The 21122-nt window shown below is 40.0% G+C and overlaps 1 long non-coding RNA gene across 1 annotated transcript in view; it reads right to left on the bottom strand.

The window, feature by feature from the left end:
* Nucleotides 1-1412: 1412 nt before the first annotated feature.
* LOC306659597 overlaps nucleotides 1413-21122 on the bottom strand; it is a 108100-nt gene continuing 88390 nt past the window's right edge. The window contains exon 4 of the long non-coding RNA XR_013763346.1: nucleotides 1413-2541. This is a non-coding gene — a long non-coding RNA (uncharacterized lncRNA). The remainder of the gene's footprint in view (nucleotides 2542-21122) is intronic.

A 21122-nucleotide genomic window follows, 5' to 3' on the forward strand; every position in this document is an offset into this window, starting at 1 on the left:
GTGTTGTTCTATGCTGTAATTCTAGTACCCAGAACAATGCGTGGCATGTGATAGATGCTCAAGGAATATTAAGTGAATGACTAAATGAATGAATACATTTTGTTGCAATTTAATTTCCCTTCTCTCTATTGTGTAATGTAATAAATATAATGCACCAAATTGGCATGTAAACTAATGTCAAGCATTATCCACATAAACAAATGCTTAAGATAGCACCTCTCTGCTCACAAACCGTGACAGGCTGTGATTAAAGGTCAGGTTTGACTGTCTCCAAAAACATTTCATTTTCTCCACTTCTCTGTTCATTACAGACTCTGGGTAGGTCATCCTGTGATGGTCAAGGCTGAAGTGGCTGCAGGATAATCTGCCCAAGCCCGAGTTTTCTCAATTTAATTAAACATCCCCCACCCTGGCAGCAGTCATTTGAGGGGAAGTGCAGTGCCTTTTACCCAAACGTTGGATGCAATGCCATAAAACAAATGTGGGGGCTGGCTCTGCAGGGGACCAGGTTGTATCAGGGCAGTGAATGTAGATCTGGCCTCTAAAACCAAGGATGCCCACGGTAAGTAAGAAAGAAAGCAGGACCTGAGCTGGGTAACTACTGGCCATGGCCTTATGCCACTTCAGGTGGCTGGAGTGGGCCTACATGGGCAGTGTGGGGACATTTCAAAGGACCTGGTGGGCATCACCTTTGGGCCCAGGCACTGTAAAATGTAGGCATTCTGTTTTGCAAATGGTGTTCTCTCTGCTTAGATTGAAAACAACTTCCATTTCCCCACATGACGAGTCAAATGCTTTAAATGGATTTGACCTTTTAGGAATCATCAGGAAGACAACTTGAAAGGCCTTTTGTGAAAAATGTGACACAATCAGGGTAACATTTAAAACTCAACTAGTGATACAAACCATTTGGAGTGGGCACTTTTAATATTTCAAATTAGAGGTCTCCTTTATGTGTGAAGGCTAGATCTTCAGCTATGTGCAGCTAATAAATATTATTGTTAGTTCTATGATCATAGTGGTATTGATCTGATCTGTTTTGGATAAAACCAAAGGTGTTGTACTTATCATATTTGTTAGTAACGCAAAGGTGAGAGGGCACTAAAAATAATAAATGACCTCTAGAACCTTGCCTAGGAATGGGCGGGGCAGGGTACTGTACCTTGGCACTCCTTCCCCAAAATAACTATCAAAAGCAGGGTACTTCCTACATTACTTATATGTCCATTCACTTCATAGCACATAATCATTTATTTTATACTTGCTCATTGGCAGCCTACACTGATAGATTTTAAGCTCCCAAAGAGGCAGGACAGTGTCTCCTTGGTCTCTGATGTAAACCCAGTTTCCATGCCTGGCATGAGGCAGGTGCTCGGGTCACATTTAGCGAGTGAATAACTTAATGAATGAATAAACTATGGGAAGATGGGGAAGACATAACTAGAATAAACTGTTTAAAGACTTTGCGTTTCTCGTTGATTGCAAACACACTGGCAGTAGGCAAACAGTGCTGGGTTATGGAAGATAATCTAGATGTCTAGAACATGGGAGGGAACTGTCCTGCCTGAATCTCCCTCCGATTTCTGTGAGTTCCAACTGAAAAGGGATAGATGCTGTGGGCTGAATTGTGTCCCCTCAAAACAATATGTTGACGAACCAACCCCCTGTACTCAGAATGTGACTGTGCTTGGAGACAGGCTTTGAAACGGGTGATTAAGTTAAAATGAGGTCATGAGGGGTTCCTAATCCAATATACCCTGGAATTTTTATAAAAGGAGGAGATTGGATATAGACATGTACAGAGAGAAGTGCATGTGAGGACACAGGGACGAGGTAGCTACCAACTAGATAAGGGGACAGGCCGTAGGAGGAACCACCTCTGTCAGCACCTTGATCGTGGATTTGTAGCCTCTAGAAGTGTGAGGAATAAATGTCTGTTGTTTAAGTTGTTCATTCTGTGGTACTTTGTTACAGTGTCTCTAGCAAACTAATACATATAAGTAACTTTCTAGCCAACTAGGAGTGTACAGCTTGAAAATGAAGTGGGATGAGAGGCAACTAGCACTTTCTCCAAACAACTCAATAATTGCTTTAGAAATAAAAGGGAAAATTTTATGACAAAAAGACATCTGAAAATGGGATAAACTCTATGTTTTATAACTTATTTATTAAATTCACTGTTTATTATCTGATATCTGGCTAGAGGTAAACCCTATAAGATCAGGTATAAATGTTCTGAGTGGGTTAATTTCCTTTAGGGGTAGTGAGTTTCCCATCATGGAAGGATGTATGTAGAAGTTGTGAATGTCATTGAGAAGTCTCTTGCAGAGGGCACATGGTTAGGCTCCTTGAAGATTCTTTGCAACGTTGTAATTTTATTTATCTGATTTTACTTCTATTGATGAATGAGCTAGGTACTTGTCATAAAAAAGATCCACAAAATATCTGTTCTCATTCAAAGAATTTAGTCAAAGTCTCAGGGCTCCATACTTATATTTTGCATTTCTTCAACCTGAATATATTATCCACCCATTGTACTTCCTAGGAAAGAAAATAAATGTTAAATAATGCTTAGTGAAAATTGTTTTCTTAAAAGACAGCTCTTTTCATTTTTTTTTTTTTAAAGGAGATAGACATATCTTCTGGTTCCAGTTTGGTTTCTTATGCCTGTTTAATTTAGAGCATGAGTTACAAGAGCAGAAGACTGTGGGGTCTTAATAAATGTCTAGTGATGAATAATTAATAATATTAAAAATTATCATCTTCTCATACTCCCAAGAGGAGCGGCAGATGGTGAATCCTGGCTGCGTCTGATTCTAGCTGTGCCTGTGGCTGCCCATAGATCTTGAAAGAAGCCAGCATTCAAAGAACACAGTGAAACTCACAGGAATCTCATGAATTTTGCTGTTGTTATTCCAAAGGTTCTTTTGGCAGAGACTCAGAGCCAGCAGATGAGCCTGTGCACTTTCTCACAGCAATTCAGTTAAAAAAAAAAAAAAAAAAGTTGACCTTACAGAAATTAAAAAAAAAAAGCCTGTCCTGCCTACTTCCATTTCATGGAAGAATGCGAGTTTCAATGTCAATGTCAATGTCAAGATGTTAGGTTTGTCACATAGCTCAGAAATACCGAGCATGACAATGTTTAGGTAATTGAAGAGCACAAACATTTTCTGTAAACACAACTTGTTTCATAATTCACGTTGGCAGATGTTGAACATTTGCCTGCTCCCACAAACTTTATTTCCAAGTGCCAAGAGCATAACTACATATGGATTCAGAATGGCAACTTCTGCAACCCAACAAAAGCGTAGGTCTGCAGTGCCTTTGTTCCTATTCTAGCTGAACTTCCAAAGCACTTACCTTCATAGGGAATATTATCAGTTTTAGTGGAACCAAAGACACTACTAGTAATGTGTTGGCAACCAGATTTAAAAACTTGCTATGAAATAGGTGGTGATAAATCAAGTATGTTTACAATCCCAGAAAGTAGTGATCAATGCTAAAAGGTAGACTGTGTTGAATAAACCCTAACAGTCAAATTTCCCACCCCACTCCCACGGCTCTCATTGTGACCTCAAAGGTATTTGGAGACATGCTTTGAAAATACAGGGGAGTTGCTATGAACAGTGCATCTGTTTCCTGTTTCTCTTTATTGTTGGACAGGCAGGTCTAGGAAGAACTGTGCTATATACTGAGAATCTGGTTTTCAAGCAGTGTTCATTATTCTGCCCAGTATTTTCCAAACTACTGTATGAATCATTTTTAAGGGTATTTGAAAGAAGGAGTTTTCCTGGTACTTTGCAAAGGCTAGAGGCAGCACTGGTATGGTGGAAACATGATTTGGATTAGGAGGGTTTGTGTTCAAGTCCAACCTTACCAACTAACAAATGGAAATCCTGAGCAAGACATTCACCTTCCCTGAACTTCAGTTCCTGCTCATGTGAAATGGGAATTAATAATACATACCACTTGGGACTGTAGTAAAAGATGGAAACAGACAGTGTAGTGGGTATTTTCATGTATCATGTTGCTTAGTCCTCATAACTCTATGTGCTTGGTCTGTTATCTTATTAGATGAAGAAAGTAAGTTCAGAGAATTCAGGGTCACTCATAATAAATACTTGCTTGCCTGATGAAATGTAATTTTTAAAAGCTTTAATAGTTCCATGCCTGAATACAAATTGTACCTACACTTACTGGGGTAAATACCTTATCTTACCAAATAAAAGACATCTATTCAATGTCTTCTATGGGCTATGTAATAGGCTACCTCACTTCTGTTACCGAACTTAGCCCACAGACCTGTGTGTATGTTTAGAAGTGAGGGATTACACCCATTTTAAAGATGGAAAACTGAAGTTCATCAGTCAGGTAACTGACCGAGATGGCAGAGACGTTGACTCTTCATTCCAACTCAAGCTTCACTCAGCACGCGGCCTTCCTTTGGGTGTTTTTGTACTTGCTAATATTAGTTAACTGAAGACAATAAAAAAAAAAAAATCATAAAATATAATAGGAAAATGATACAATAATACTTGCTTTTGTGACTACTAAGAATTCAATAAAAAACCTGACCATTATCATTTCATTTGTAGTGACTAAAATAAGTAAATTACAAAACTAACAAAACTCTGAAGAGAATTTTTTTAATGTAACACATGATGAACATTAGATCTTCTAAAGTAATTCTGGCCAAAACTGAATCATCTTCCAGTTTGGTCCTTACTCAGTCAACCAACACTCCGTACATCGTTCCCAACAGGCAAACTCTTCCTCCTTCTGCACCATCATCCCCGGCCACTGCCCCATGCTCCCCTCCACACTATCATGTTAACTGCCATCTCTAAACCTCTGTAACATTTTCTCCCTTTACCTGGGATATGGTCCTCTTTACTAATTCATTCAAATTCGGTTCATCACTTAACATGGTGGTGGTCAAGTCCCACTATTCCATGAGCCTTCTGATTATCCTGATGACTTATAACCTTTTCCCTAGTCTCTTACTGTATTTAATAACATCATTATTCCATATGTCACCTGGTATTAGCATTCGTGGTTCCAGACATGAAGTTCATCTCTCCAAATGGCAATAACATCCTTGGGAGAAGGGATTGTCTTTATTATTTTTCCCTGCATTACTATACCCAAGATGTTCTTGATGTTGTATTAAAATGGAAGAGAATGTTTTTTAAAAAAGGAAAAGGCCACAAAGTCTATAAATGTTGCTAGCCTCCCTTTCCTTACATGGTGTATGTAAATAATAGTAATAAAAAATTCAATACACAAAGGAAACCTGCTTCCACTAGGCACATATCATTGGCTATTTTCTAGATTTGTACAATTCAGCAATATAATAGCTTAATAGTAACATCGTAACAATGAAGTCTGATAAAAAATGGTATATAATACTGATGAAAGTGATATCAGTTCTTTTGTAAATAGGGTAGATGTTGCTGAGTCCTTTTTCATTTGACAGATAACTACTGAGCACCAATTAATTGCCCGATACCGTACTGGGTTCTGTGGACACTGCAGATGTAGTCTTAGCCCTCAACAGGCCAACAGTCTAGTAGCAAGACCACGGTCATCACTCACTACGATGGTGGCTATCATGTAGGTTTCCATAATAATTACACTCTTCAATAAAATAGAATCACATTATTACCCTGTATCCTAAATGTTCTATAATAGCGCAGCTCATTGGATGGAGTTTTTCAAATTTTGTGGGATATTTTTGGTCATCCAGTGATAGAGGAAGTTAGGTTGCTCCTGACATTTCAAGGGCAGGAGGACAGAACTATTCCACATTATGCAAAGTGTGGAGCTCTCCTGCACAATGAAGAATTGTCCTATGTCCCACCTGACTTTCAAATGCTCTGTTCCCTTTGATATCCATATAGATGAAAAATTCATGTCTAATTATCTAAGTTTGGAATGTGTTTTAATATAAACAAAACTTTTTACACAAGTTCAATATCTTCTAAATTTTAAAGGAATGCAACTAGCATATAAGTGGAGGAAAAATTAGACTTTGTTCTGTCTAGAGCTTTAACTATAATTAATCACCAAGTGTGAAAATTCTAAGGCTGAAAGCAAGCCACACCTGGCCCACACCTGGCCCCACACCTGTGTCAGTCTGCTGGGGCTGGGGGAGGGCACATTCACAGTGGCTCTCTGCAAGAGGTGCACACATACACCTGTGTCAGCACATATTCCCAGGTCAGGGTGCCAGAGCACTGACCATGTGGACATTCAGGGCAGTTTAGCATGGATCATTGTTCTTACCTTTCTCTCTTATACTACAGATAGGTATTTAAATATAGACCTTTTTAAAAAACTTATATGTATAGGTGAGTCATATTATCTTTGAATTTCATTTCAGATCAGTAAATGAAGTATGTAAAATGTTATCAAAGGGGGAACTAGGTCTAATAGCTTGAAAATCTCTAGCTCTAGGCTCTTTAAAGCAATTTAAATACAAAGACCCTGAAAAAGCTATTATATTAGCCCAAGAGGAATAAAAACATTTGATCAAGAGAGACGTGATCAAGTTAGAAGATAGAGTAATTTAGTAATGGTATATAGTAGTCTGGACTATATACCATAGTATATAGGTTACTGGTACTATATACCATTAAGACATGTTTATTAAACAATGGAAACCCAAAGAGGTATGAAATGGATCCCTGCCTTGCAACATAACTGAATATAAAAATATCATATGCAGTGTCTTGTAAGCTAAGAGTACCCTGATACTAAACAAACTGAATTTGATAGAGAGGACAAACATGAGTCATCTAATTCCCAGGGCTACACCTGCCGAGGACCCCAGGCAGATCGCTCTTCCAGACAGTCACATGATGCAGGTTAAATGGGGAGACAGGGCAAGAATGAGGTAGAAATATTTAAAGAGCAGATTTACTGCAGTGATAAGGGGATAATAATTGATTTTATATCAATATTAAAATCATATTTGTATGTACATACTTATATTTACAGATTCATTTAGGAGAGCTCCACAATTCTATTTTTAAAGCAATTTTACATTAAATATAAATATGATCCTAAGTATTTGAAAGAGGAAATTTTTGTTTAAAATGCATTCTCTGAATACAGATATATAAATTAATATTTAGAAGCAGAGATTCATGGTCAAAGGCACAGAAACTGGAGTCTCATCTATAGAGTATTCTAGAAAGAAATCATATCTCTGCATATTTGCTATATTGCTTGCTATGCTTCCCCAAAATGTGACTGTCTTTTAAGTGCTGCGTGCAATGATATTCAATAAATTTGTTAAAAACTAAAACGAGCAAACAAACAAACAAACAAAAAAACACGCTCTGCATGTTAATTATACTCAGGTACATAATTTTGGATAAACACATGATGCTAGTATAGGGAAGTTTAAGCAGGAATTGAGTCACACTGAAATTCACAGCACTTTAAGAAGGCTAAATAGAAACACTGGGTGGGCTAAAAAATCTGACAAATTAATAGTATGAACAAAGTAACATCTAAAAACTTATTTTGAAGGAAAAAAAAAAAAAAAAAGGCCAATGTTAGTCCACAAAAGTGGTTCTCTGAAGTATCACCAGTTTGACATGTTTCCTACACAGATTTAATCAGGACTATTTTTGGAGTAGAACAGGTCTCCTTTTTTTTTTTTTTGAGAGACCACAATTTTCATTTCTTCCTTTAAAAGAAACAGAAGAAAAAAGACTTGACTAGTATGAGAAAGGTGATCCATCTTAATTGGTGGTCATTTTCTCTTCTTGTGTCTGCATGGGTTTGGGCTGCTTCTCAGACGTGAAGCATCCCGGCCTGCTGTCCATTTCTGAAGTGACACCTGACCCTTCCCGCTGCTGCCAGGTGGAGCCACTCAGCAAGCTCAGTCTATGCAACAAGGCCACTCTGTCCTGGAACTACCACGACCCTCACAGATGTTCAGGCGATGAGCTTCAATTTACTGTGTTCTCCTCAAAGTGTTCTTATAACTCAGTCATGTAACCTACATTCTCAAATTTTCTGGGAGAAAAAGGGACCTACCAGGGAGAGCTTTCGTCATGCACAAATAAGGTAACCATTAAGGTCAGGAAGCATATTTTCCCTGGCCTTTGCTCTTAAAAGAATTTATTTTACATGATTAAGAAGTTATCTCAAAATGCTCCCATATACCAGGCCAAATAAGGATGTTCGCCCTCTCCTGGGAATAGAGACTGTCAATTAAATGCCATCTTAGAGACAAGCCTAAGAGCTCCCCAGAATTGGTTTTAATGGTATCCCTCCTTTCTCCCTTCACAGGAAACATAAAACTCAGAAAATTTCTACCAGGAAGCAGTATACAACTAGATATTTTTAAAATACTCTACAAATTAATTCTTTATCAGAATATGATGTGGTAAATTCAAGGAAAAACAAATTTAGGCCTCATAGATTTATTACATCTGTATTATAAGCTACAATTGTAATATCTGGCATGAGATGACATATTATAGTTTAATAAGCATATGACTACATATGATCTCTTTCTAAATTCATACTATCCCTTAGGAGTTTTAAGCAGAGGGAAAAAATCATACCGCTTAACTTGTTAAGAAACTGAGGTTTTGAAAAATCACTAATACCTTTGAAATGGGTAGTTAAAGGAAGAAACAAAGGAGAAAGTTCACCTCATACAAATGAAGGGCCAGTGACTTCCCTGAAAATGCCACACATCACTATTATTTCTCTGTAAACACCGGAAATCTCTTTCATCACCAAATACTTCTACTATAAACATACACTGACTCCTGCCTGTCCTGGCTGAGCAGACATGTGTCTGGGGACAGGGTCTGATTATAAAATACGTTAAATAAAGGGATAGGTGTACCCACAGATGATGGAGGTTTACACTGCTTCAGGAGTGTGTTCTGGATACAACTGAGACTCATCATGGAAGAGGAATAGGTAGGTGTATGCCCAAGGAGCAGGCCCCTACCACAGAGCAGGTCAGTCCAGGGAAGGGTCTGCAGCCTGAGGGGCATTCACAGTCCCCCAGATGGCTGGTGTGTGCCTTCAAAAGACTTCTGTCTCCCTTAGCCCTGCCTATTTGTTTTAGTTATTACATTCACTATACTTGGGTAGATTAAAAACAATTGTTTTCTTATTATTTCCTCATATTCTAAGGCCCTTTCTGAGAAAGAAAGAAAAAGTTTCAGCCCTCAGCTAGGAATAATTCTCAAGACCAACTTTGTTATAAGCTAAAGGAAGAAAAAAAATCATTTCACCTTTTACATTTTCCGCGTTTTTAAAAATATTAAAATAGACCACTGAACATTTAAGTTGTTAAAACTTCAGTGATTTCTGTATTGAAATAGTATAAATTAATAAAATGAACTTTTTAATTTGTTAAGTTTATACCTTCGTCAGCAGCACTGGTTTGTAGGGCTACATGCAGTTACTTCTAGAGAATTCTGAAATTAGGGTCTGGTGCTCCAGAAGTAGATGTGAACATGCATTCAGTTCCTCACATGGTCACTCACTTCCCCACCACAGACAAATGTTTAGAGTTGTTGTCTCTTCTAAGTCTCTTTAGGAGAGAACTTTTGACGAGGGTTGTCCTCTACACGACATTTATATTCTATTAGCCCCCAGCCCCGGGCCTGGACTCACACCTCTGCACCCTTGTGCCAGGTTCCTGACTGCATGTAAAGTTCAAGTGTTCAACCTAGTGAAGAGCAAGAGTGAATACAGTCCAGGTCCTGAGACCCACATTGCACAGGAGCCTCTGCAGCGAGGAATTCCACCACGGCCCCTGGTCCCTGAGAGCAGCAGTGACGTCAGCCGAGTCATTCTCATTTCTGCCGTGGCTCTTGTACCATCCACCCCTGTCTTGAGAGTGCCAGACTATGTTGCTGAGACTGGCAGGGCAGGAAAATGTTAGACTTCCGTGCCAAGATGGATGGGCCACGGGATCACCATGGTGAAGTGCCACGCATGCTGAGGCACTGCAGGCCCCTCTTTCCCTCGCCTCAGTGATGCCGAGGCTAAGTCCCTGTCTAAGGCAACCGTGGGGTTCACACCTCTGGAAGAGATGTATTCCTCAAGATTGCTCCAGGCTTCAAATTCCCCCACCGAGGAAGGAGCACATTCTGGAATCCACAACCTAGGGGTTACTCTGGTCTCAGTCCAAATCAGTCCCCAGCAACAGAGGAAACAGCCTCAGGGAGTTTGTCTTTGCTCTGGGTATATAAGTGACACCTAGTGGCAGCAACTAATAAAACCCCCAAAGGAGAAGAATGGAGTCAGTAACCGCAGATCAGACAGACTGGGAGTCCTGGAAGTGAGTCACTCACATAGGCATCTGTACTCAGCCCCACCTCCACTACCTCTGTGACGGGTATCAGTCCTAAAAGCTTTCTATTTCCAATGCATTTTCTTAAACTAAATATTCATATGCATCTGACAATAATCCTGGGGGGTGAAAATGATCACAAGGCAAAACTGTATTTTCATGAAAAAGCCTCCTTGATATTTCCACATTCTCTTCACAAATGATGATGCAGAAAGTAAGAATTCTAAAATCACTCCCCCAGAGGGTGTCCCGCTCCAATTCCCACAACCTTTAACACCGTCAGCCCAGCATCGCTGTTAGATGGCAGAAAGGACCGTGAACCTGGGAGATCTATCCAGGTGTGCATGATTTGATGATGTGAGCCCTAAAATGCAGAGAGTTTTCCCTGGTTGGTGGAAGACCTTGGGGCTTGATGGAGTCCCTACTGGCTTGAAGATGGAGGTGCCACCAGAGAAGCGAGGCAGTCAGCCTAGAGGTAGAAACTGACCTGTCTGTGTCATCCCCCCCCCGCCACCCCCCCACCCCGTCTCCTATGTTGAAAGTTAAAACCAGTGGGATGACATCTCAGGATGAAGGCTTTAGCAGGTCACAAGGGTTACATGAGGATGTGAGGGTGGGGTCCTGGTCTGACAGGATTAGTGGCCTTGTAAGAAGAGACAACAGAGAACTTGTGCAAGCTCGCTTGCTCTCTGCCATGTGAGGAGATAGTAAGAAGGTGGCCAGCGTCAAAGTGCCAGAAAGAGCCCCCTCACCAATGTTCAACCACACAGGCACCCAAGCGGAGACCTCCAGTCTCCAGAACTGTGAGAAAGTAAATGCCTGCTGTTTAAGCCACCCAGCCTGTGGTACTATGTTGTGGCAGCTGAGCAGAGAGTGGCCTCAGCTGACGGCCAACAAGAAAACAGGGACCTCAATCCCACAACTATGAGACTCTGGATTCTGCCAATATTTGGAAGGAGCCTAGAAACACATTCTTTCCAAGCCTCCAGCTAAGAGTCTGGAATGGCCAAAACTTTGCTTTGGGACTTTCGAGACCTTGAGTGAGGATCAATCTGTAAGCCACAGCTGGATTCCCAACCTAAAGGAACTGTGAGATAGTAAGTGGCATTGTTTAAAATTGTCAATTAGTGGCAATTTGTTACATAATAATAGAAAATCAATATAGATGGTTGTCAAGTTTGGGAATTATCTCCAAGTAGAGGTCTAGAATTAAGACGCCATTGTTACACACACACACACACACACACACACACACACACACACACGCCCCACCCTATCCCGGTGCTAAGCCTTATTCGGAGCCATTTGCCACATTTCCCCTTCCTAATTTCTCCTATGCCCACTCACCTACTTTAAGGCCTCTCATCTTTTATCTGGTTTGTCTCCTCTCGTGTCTCCATCCTTTTCTTTGATCCTCAGCAATGCTATAAGATTTGGTTTCTTCATATCATGATTCCAAATACCGTTCTCTAAAAAGTGCTGACAGGAATGAAGCTTTCGCCAGTTCAGTGCAGGATGGAGTCTTTAAAAACGCAGTTTTAAAAAAATAAAACTACATATGTGTGTGTGTGTGTGTGTGTGTGTGTCTGTGTCTGTGTCTGTGTGTGTGTGTGTGTGTGTGTGTGTGTGTGTGTGTGTGTGTATTAGGAATTTTTGTCCTTTTTTGGTAAGATGCTCTTTTTCTAGGAAATGACAATTATGGTTGTACCTGATGGCAGCACAAATGGTCACAAATTCATCCTGGTGGGCCACCCTTTGCAATGTGACTTAGAAGCCCCTTCTATCCGGAGGAGTGACCCATTTATCAACCCCCCGAGTGTGGGCTTGCCTACGTGACCTGCTTTAGTCAATGAGGCATTAGCAAACATGAGGTAAGGACTTGAGCACTGGGTTTTCTCTCCTGCTACGGGGACCCCTTTGACCATCACGTGAACAAGCCCTGGCTGGCCTCTTGAGAGTAGAGATCATGTGCAGACAAGTCCCTTTCTGCACAAACTTAGGGTGCAGACACGGAAGAGACTCTAGCTCCAGGTGAGCAGGCCCAGACAGGAAGAGTTGGCAGAAGCACAAGGCATCAGAATCCTGTGCTACTTTAAGCCACTACCTTTGGGGTGGTCTCTTATGCAACTATCTGATACAAAAGAAACTAATTTGCAATAGTGTGTGCTTTCTTTTTAAACTAAAAAGCAAATAAACTCTTTGTAAGTCCTTATACTTTTTCTAAACATGTGACTGGTCCAGGAAAATAGACAAAAACCCAAAATCTTGGAACTATGGCCTTAACCCCAAGCTCCAAATGTCTTTGTCTTGCTCCAAAGGCTACGAAAACTGTTCCACAGAGGAAGATCTGCATGCCTGTTTATAGAGGAAGATTTTTCTGCTTGACAAATGATAGCTGGCTAGAGGACAGCAGAGGAGCAGGGTAAAAGCTGTGTCTAAGTGGGTGAAAGTCATAACTGGAGCAGCAGGGTCTAGGTGAAAGGATCCTCTGTCAAGAGCAGCAGGACGATGTCAGGAGGCTTAAATAACCCAGATTTATCTTTCTTGTTGCTTTCCGGTGAGGACATCTGCTAAACCTTTGCTTTGTGAACTTCTTTTCTAGAGTAATGTTTCACTTTGTCTCCAAGCTTCTGCTGAACCCCTCACCATAGGCATCCCCATCCCCACCCACTTTCCACCTGCCCTTCTAGGGTGCACACCCTTCAATCTGATGCTCAGCAGTTCTAGACACTACCAAGCCAGAGACTGCGGCCCCCAGAGACCTAATGAAGGGATAGGCTTGAACAATGTAAGCCAGGAAGGAATTAATTAGCCTGATGCCATCCTCTGAGCAAGGATAGTGTGGTGCCCCATTACTGCACAACAATTACAGAATTAGCTCAGGGGCAAGGAAATAACTTAGTTGTTTGCTGAACCATGTTTTACTAATGTGTATTGGATCAATTTTTTATATGTTACCAATTCTACAAATTTGAAATAAGATGGAACTGACAAAAATGTGAGGCAGGGCAGGGGTTGATGAACCAGCTCTGCCATGGAAACAGCTTATGCATTCTGGATAAAGTATTGAAAATATCTTAAGTGCATTGATGAATTACTAGGAGAGTAAATAATGCATAGGCCTAAAACCGAAGTCAAAGAACTCAGAGTTAGTTGGATCCCTGCAGTTGATTTTCCCTCTGGGGGCACTTAGAAACTCCTTGAACTTCAGCTTTGATTTTCAGTGACCACACAGGGTGCAGGTGAAAAGCCTAGAGATTTTCCCCAGATTGAGCATGGTCTAATAATAGTTCCTTGCCGGCACTAAGACTGCAAAGGCCTACACCTTCAGTGTAAGTGAATGTAAAATGCAAACCATAAATATATATAAAAATATATATATTTTTTTTTTTTTTTTTTTTTAAATAAGATGGAGAGTTCAAGTCTAGACATTGAGCCAAAGGGAGGAAGAATCAATCACTGCTGAGAACTTGGACTCACAAACTAGTCTTTAAGTTAGTGGGGAGCATAAATCCCCACTACTTACGTAGTCCAAATTATCTCAGTGATTTCTGACTAAGTAAGGCCCTCAGGTAATGCTTCTAGTGGAAACATATGTAAAACATAAAAAAAAAAAAATAACAAAACCACACACACACACACACACACACACACACACACACTTGTTCTAGGTTGAAAGAATTCCAATACATAAAGATCAAAGGAAAATAAGCAATTTCTAAATACACAAGGAAACAAGGTATCATAAAAAAAAAAAACTTGCAGAAACAACAGATAGCAGAAATAGACCCCCAAAGACAGTTGATAATGGAATTATTAAATATAGATCCAAGATAACTGTATTTACTATTTCCATGAATAAAAGACAAGTTTGATAACATGTGCATGGAACCAGAAATATTTTTAAAACCCCAAATAGATCAATATATCAGAAAAAGAAACCAACTTCTAGAAACAAATAAAATTTAATTCAATTCTTGAAATTAGAAACAAAATGACAGATTGAACAGCAGCTTCAACACAGTCTGAAGAATTGGTGAGCTAGAAGGTATATCTGATGAAATGATCCAGAATCCAGCACAGAAAGAAGGAAAATGTGAATAAGAATAAAAGACAAGGAAGACAGAATGAGAAACTCTAACATTTAATTTGATTATAGTTCTGAAAGAGTAGGAATGACATTTTACTTCTTACTTGAGTATTCCTCCAACTGTGTCTGTCAATTCAATTGAAATATAAGCATAGAAAAGTCATGCTGTGAAAGAAATGAAAAAAGAGGGCTGACTCTCAGTGTTGAAGTGGATATAAAATTGTTACTAGTATGCTAATAATAATAATACCTTGTCTTTGTGGCTTGTTTTTTGGCCACAGAATACTAGTGGTGGGAATTAACAACAGAAGAAGTTGAAGAGTTGGGCCGCACAGACAATTTCAGGGTTACAGGCTAAAAGATTGGAAATTAGTTGTATTGCCTCTTAAGATATCTCCTTAATCACATCTATTAGGATGACTGAAAAGAAACAGAAAATAAAAACGATGGAGAGCAGTGTGGTAGAGCCTCAAAAATCAAAAACAGACCACCATAGGATCCAGCAACCCCACTTCTGGGCATATATCCCAAAGAATTTAAAGTAGGGTTTCAGAGAGACCTTTATCTGCTCCTGTTCCTGGCATGGTTATTCATAAGAGCCAACACAAGTGGAAGCAACCCAAATGTCCATCAATGGATAAGAGAGTAAACAAAATGTGATGCACACACAGAATGGAATATTATTCATCCTTAAAAAGGAAAGAAATTCTGACACATGCTACAACATGGATGAATCTTGAGGACATTAAGTGAAACGAGCGACTTACAAAAGGTCAAATCCTGTATGATTCCACTGATAGGAGCTTTCTAGAAAAGGTAAATTCACAGAGAAAGAACCGTGGCTGCCATGGACTAGGGGATAGGGGAGAATGGGAAGTTAGTGTTGAATGGATAGATTTTTAGTTTTGCAAGATGCAAAGAGTCTGGAGACTGCTTGTACAACAATATGAATGTACTTAGCACTACTGAACTGCACACTTAAAAATGGTTAAGACTTTATGTTTTTCTTTTAACCACAATTTTTAAAAAGTCTCCTTAAGAACTGTTCTGAGAATAATAAAAATAATTAAGTTATTAGTAGTTACTGCATGATTGAGCTTTATACGCTTGATTTGATTCAAATTTCACAGCATCCTCCTGTGAATGGACTTTATGGCCTCAGGGTAGGGAGGCTTTGGGAGGCCATATACTTTTTCCAAACTGTCTAGTAGGAACTGTCTAGTAGGAACCTGATCACAAAGTTAGACTGCCTCAGAGAAATAGAAAAATAATAATATTCCAAATAGTCCAGCAAAAATGGCCATTAGTACATAAAACATAACCCTAAGGCAAAAACTTCAAGGTAAAAACCTTCAGCCAACCAAGACAGTAGAAATAAAACAATATTCTGTCTGAGTTAACTCTGAGATTACAACATTCTTCCCCATAAGTCTAGGAGCTAATAAAATCAGCATAAATAGACGGTAGTTAAGAAGTTAAACAAAATTCCAGGGAGAGAAGGTAATCCACATTCCAGAATGTAATTCATTGTGTCAGGTAAATTTCCACATCATCCATTTACCATGGTCCAGGTAATGAACCCAAAAGGAAATATTTCTTCTTGTGACAACCATATTAAATAGCACTATAGAAAGGAGCAAAAATATGGAAATGAATTGAAATCACATCCCAGAAATCATAGAATTTAAGTGAAGATACCTCATTATTCTAATTCTCAAGACAATCTGTTAACATACTCTAATCGAGAGTGAGAATGCTTATATACAACTAAAGGTATTAGTATGAGAGGGAGTCACCACTTTCCCAGGGAATTTCTCTGCTCTTTGGCAAATACAGTCACCCTGTCTGCCCAGATTTTAGCTCTTCTGGAAATGCAAGTTCTGTCTTTTGTTTTTATCTTATATTTTTTATTCTAATGGAATAAACTGCAATACAAGAAGAAGTTATTCCAACATATTATTCTTTACTCTTTGGGTACCTTTGTTAGAAGAGAAAAAAAAAATGCCATGTTCACATGACTATATATTCAGATTTTTTCAAATTCTGCTTAATGGCCTAATTTTCATCAAATCACCTCTCCCATGACATGCTGTTTCAGGTACTGCATGCTTCATAACTAGGAATGCAACAGCCTGGAAAAGGGGATTTGAATGATCCCACTTCGATTATACAGCCTGTTAGCTGACATGTCCACACAAAAACATAAAGCACCATAATCACTGACTTGGGATTATTGTGCATTATTCAACAGTTTATGCAAGAATATTGTATTGATGGGTTAAACACATGTAGGTCTTCAAAACAACTGTAAGGCACCTGTACAAGGCACTGGCAGATTTGGTGTGGAGGAGGGCCCCCTTGGAAGTGGAAGGGGCTCTCTGGACCCTTATGGAGGCACTGATTCCTCTCGTGAGGGCTCCACCCTCCTGCCCTAATCAGCTCTCAAAGGCCCCACCTCCTAATCCCATCGCCCTGGGAATTAGGTTTTGAATAGGAACTGGAGGTGAAGTGGGACAAACATTCCGCCTATAGCACCTTCCAAACAGCATCCATGAGGTCAGATGCTTTTCACAACTGAAGGGAAGCCTGCCCCCGTGCTTTCTGGGACCATGACTTCATCTTCTTTGTATTCCTGGGACCAAGCAGAGTGTCTGGTGTATTTGGGTGAATGAATGAATATATCAGTTCAAGAAATGACAAAGTTGATTAACTGTTTGATAAAATGGCAGGAAATGAGACTGAGGAAAGATTTGGAGTTTCATGCGGATTGCAGGAATGCCATTAAAGCTGCCTGAGACTATTTCTGTGGGCAGTGGCGAGCCTTCAGAGCTCTTAGTGGGACCGTAGATACGCACTGCTCCATAGCACGTGAGGGTCAAGTGGACATCACACTGTCTTTTCCAATTAAATCAGGCCAGTACCGGCTCTACTCTCACTGTTATTTATTGGTCTCTGGTGTTCCCTTTCCTTTCCTTAGGTCACTTGAGACCCCCAGTGGCTTTGACAGTTCAAAGAGGGGTTTGCCAGACTTCTAGTTCCTGAGCAGGGTTGAGCCCTCACCACCAAATCTTTTTCTTTTTTTCCAGTGATGTGAAATTCGTATACATAAAATTAACCATTTTTAAACGGCCGATTCCTACTGAGTCTTCTGAAACATCTCTGTCCCACAGTGCTGCAGTGGGGATAGGGCCACTCTGCTGGGTACCATGGCTCCTCTCTGTGGGAGTCAAGACTCACATGCTTTTTACATAGAATGGTAGGGTGTTTGGAAATGAAGTTTTGCATAGGAACTCCACTCTCCTTATGTGAAGCTGGCTTTGATCAAATTCCCAGGGTAGAAGCTGGAGTGCCTGACTTTCTTAGACCCCAAGCCCTGTTCCCTCTAAGGTCACAGCCTGGATCCATGAGCACCTGGGATCCACTTTTTCCAGAGCCTGCAGCTCTGGCCCCTTCCTGCCCAAGGGGATCAGCAGGGAGGTTCACCAATTTCCATTTATTCCAACCCTACCCTCCACCCAAACCAAAAACTTAATTGTTCCCTTTTCCATCTCATCAAGTAGAACAACAAGCTTTTAGGAGCCCCAACTCCACCAAAATTAAAAAAAAAAAAAAAAAACAACAAAAAAAACAACCTGCCCTATTTTTAGTTCCTAGAAATAATAGCTCATTGTTCATGATAAATCATAATCCTTCCTCCTGAATTGATCCATCCTCTTCATCCTATGTCAGATTCCTTGTCACTTTAGAAATAAATATGTGCACACACCATAGAAGTCTTAGTCTATAAGCCAAGCCCTACTTGGGAAAGTTTGTTTTACTAGTTTTACATAAATGTTTCAGATTATCTCTTGAGAGCATTTCAACAGGAATGAAGAATTGAGGACACAGGTATTGAGTGGGGTAAAGGAAGCTTCATTAGGGGAAATCATGAACAGTGAGGATAATGGTGACCTCAACCTGCCACACAGCAGGTGCTGAGTGTGTATGGTCCACTTACATCACAAGGTGACAATCTATTGAATGCCTGGGTTTAAAATGGGGGAGGGTGCAGTACTCAGAATATTACCTACATTCCATAAATTCAAAATAGTAAGATCACATGGAAGCATGAAAGGGGCCATCGCCTTATTCTGGAATGCTGAGCTAAATGCCTTTCCTTTACATGTTGTGATTAAAAAGCTAAGAGACAACCAGAACATAAATAAGGTAGGTGTTCACTTTTTTATTTCACAGACGCCATCTCATCTTATGTCTTCTAATTCACCTTGAATTTGCATTCACCTAAATTTGAGCACTAATCTGAAGGCTGACCCCAATCTCTTAGATGTGGGTGCACTGAAATAATGGGGGGGTTCCTTCATAGAGGACCACTTGGATGGTGTGGAGGAATATTGGCTTCATTTCACCATCAAAAATAACATAATATTAATAATAATAATAATATATAATTCTTAGTCATATGTAGTACAGTACTAATTAAGCATCTACAAAAAAATCAGATTTGAGACTTCAAGAGGCACCATGTCCAGACATGGAGATAAAGTTCCCTTAGAAGGGTGGCTGGCAGGGCAGGAGCTTGGTCTGCCTGGGGAACACAGCCCAGCACAGACTCTCAGGCTTTTCCACATGCGCTGCTTGTTTGTTCAGGTGCCCTCTTTCACCGTGCACATCCCACCTGGCCATGATGATCTTTCCTAGTAACTAAGAAAGCAACAAACCAACCCTTTCTTCCCTCAATCACGGCTGAATCCTCCTCTCCCCCCAGAGCATCCTGCTATGTTCCTTATCTTATAACATTTTTTCAGAGTGCTGGAGCATTTTGAAAAAGGTCAAATGTGGAGCAAGAATCCACATGTTAAAGAGCCTTTTCCATAAATGGGCAAAAACCTAGACTATAATTAGAGCACTGTATTACTTTTAAGTTTTAATTTTTTTTAAAAAAATGATGGCCTTTGTCCTTTACTCTGTAGTACAACAGCTATCATTTAATACCCCATGATCAGGGGACCTGGTCTCAGTTTCATTTAAATCATTTGACCATCTTGCATAGTGATATTTATTTTGTCTATTTCTAAATATCCTAAATATATTATACACAAAGTTACGTATACTATAACAAAATTGTATTTATTTTTGCTGGGGATAGGTTAGGTGTTTGAGAACTTTCTCGTACAGTTTGAATAGTATCAGGCAGATTCTAGTTTATCCGTAACTCTGTGAAGTCTAAATTTTGATGTATCAATGGCAACTTCAAAAATCTTTTTCTTTCTAATGATTTTTTTTTTTTTTTTTTTTTTTTTTTTTGGTGTGGGATTGAACTCAGGGAAACTCAGCCACTGAGTCACATCCCCATCCCTATTTTGTATTTTATTTAGAGACAGGGTCTCACTGAGTTGCTGAGCACCTTGTTCTTGCTGAGGCTGGCTTTGGACTCGCCATCCCTCCTAGCCACTGGAATTACAGGTGTGCACCACTGCACCCAGCTCTAATAAATTAAACAACATCAACAACAACAACAACAACAAAAAGAAAAAGAAAAAAAAAAAAACCAAAAAACCAGCCTGGCTTTGGCTGTCAGAAAGCTTAAAATGAAACAAAAGTGCCCCTGTGCAGAATAGGAAGTGAATGAGCACAAGGAAATGCAAAGGAGAGAAATCTTCAAATAAGATGATCCTTGGTATGCACACACAGTTCACTCATTGAGAACCTACTCCATGCCGGGATTCACAAACTACGTTTTGCATCTTCACTGAGTCAGTCTACACCAGTCTTGTCTGATATAGTAGCCGCTAAGTCTCATGTGCCCATTGAGCACTTGAGATGTTCTATTCAAAACACACATCAGATATCAAAGACTACGTTCAAGAAAAGAATGTATACTACTATCTCATTAACAATTTTCACATTTATTATGTGTTAAACTGATGACAGACTGAACATATTGGGTTAAACAGAATATATTAAAATTAATTTGTTTCCTTTCTTATTGCAGCTATTAAAAAGTTTAACATTACACATGTGGTTTGCATTATATTTCTAATGGATTTTGCTAGTTTTGGGATGAAAGACATAAATAACACTGTACAGGAGATGAGACACATAGCCACGGGGTGTCATGGATGCAGAGGGAGAGCTCCCATCGCAACCTAAGCATGGCAAGTTTGGGAGAGGGTGATGTGTCGTTACTAATAAACACATGCAAGAGGGGTGATTCATGAGCTTGGAATGGAAGAATGACTAGAAGAGGAGTGAAGGCAATGGACAAGGAAAGCAATGGAGATGGGGTAGTGCATGTCATGTCCCTAGCTCAGAACGTGGCTTATAACAGGTGTTCAGTGTAAGAAAGCTCTTACAGACCTGAGAGGAGATGAAGGGAACTTGAGTCACTGAACAAAAATGAGTGGCAAGAGAGGACACTGGAAAGGGGGAGGAACCAGACCACAAGCAGACCTTTGTCCACAATTGGGGACTTCAGATTTTATCTTGTAGGTGACAGGACAGATGAAGCGTTTAAGGAGGGGAGTAAGATTTTCAGCCTGGTGAGTGGTGGGTGAAGGATGATAAGCAGAAGGCAGGGAGATGAGTAAAGAGGTTGTAGTAGAACTTGAACCAGGTCAGGAGTCCTGGGGAGGACTCTACTGCAGAATGAGTGAATAGGGAGGTCTGTCCAAAGCCCAGCATCTGGAATGACGCTGG

The sequence above is a fragment of the Sciurus vulgaris genome, assembly GCF_902686455.1.
Source record: "Sciurus vulgaris genome assembly, chromosome: 4".
Lineage (NCBI taxonomy): Eukaryota > Metazoa > Chordata > Mammalia > Rodentia > Sciuridae > Sciurus > Sciurus vulgaris.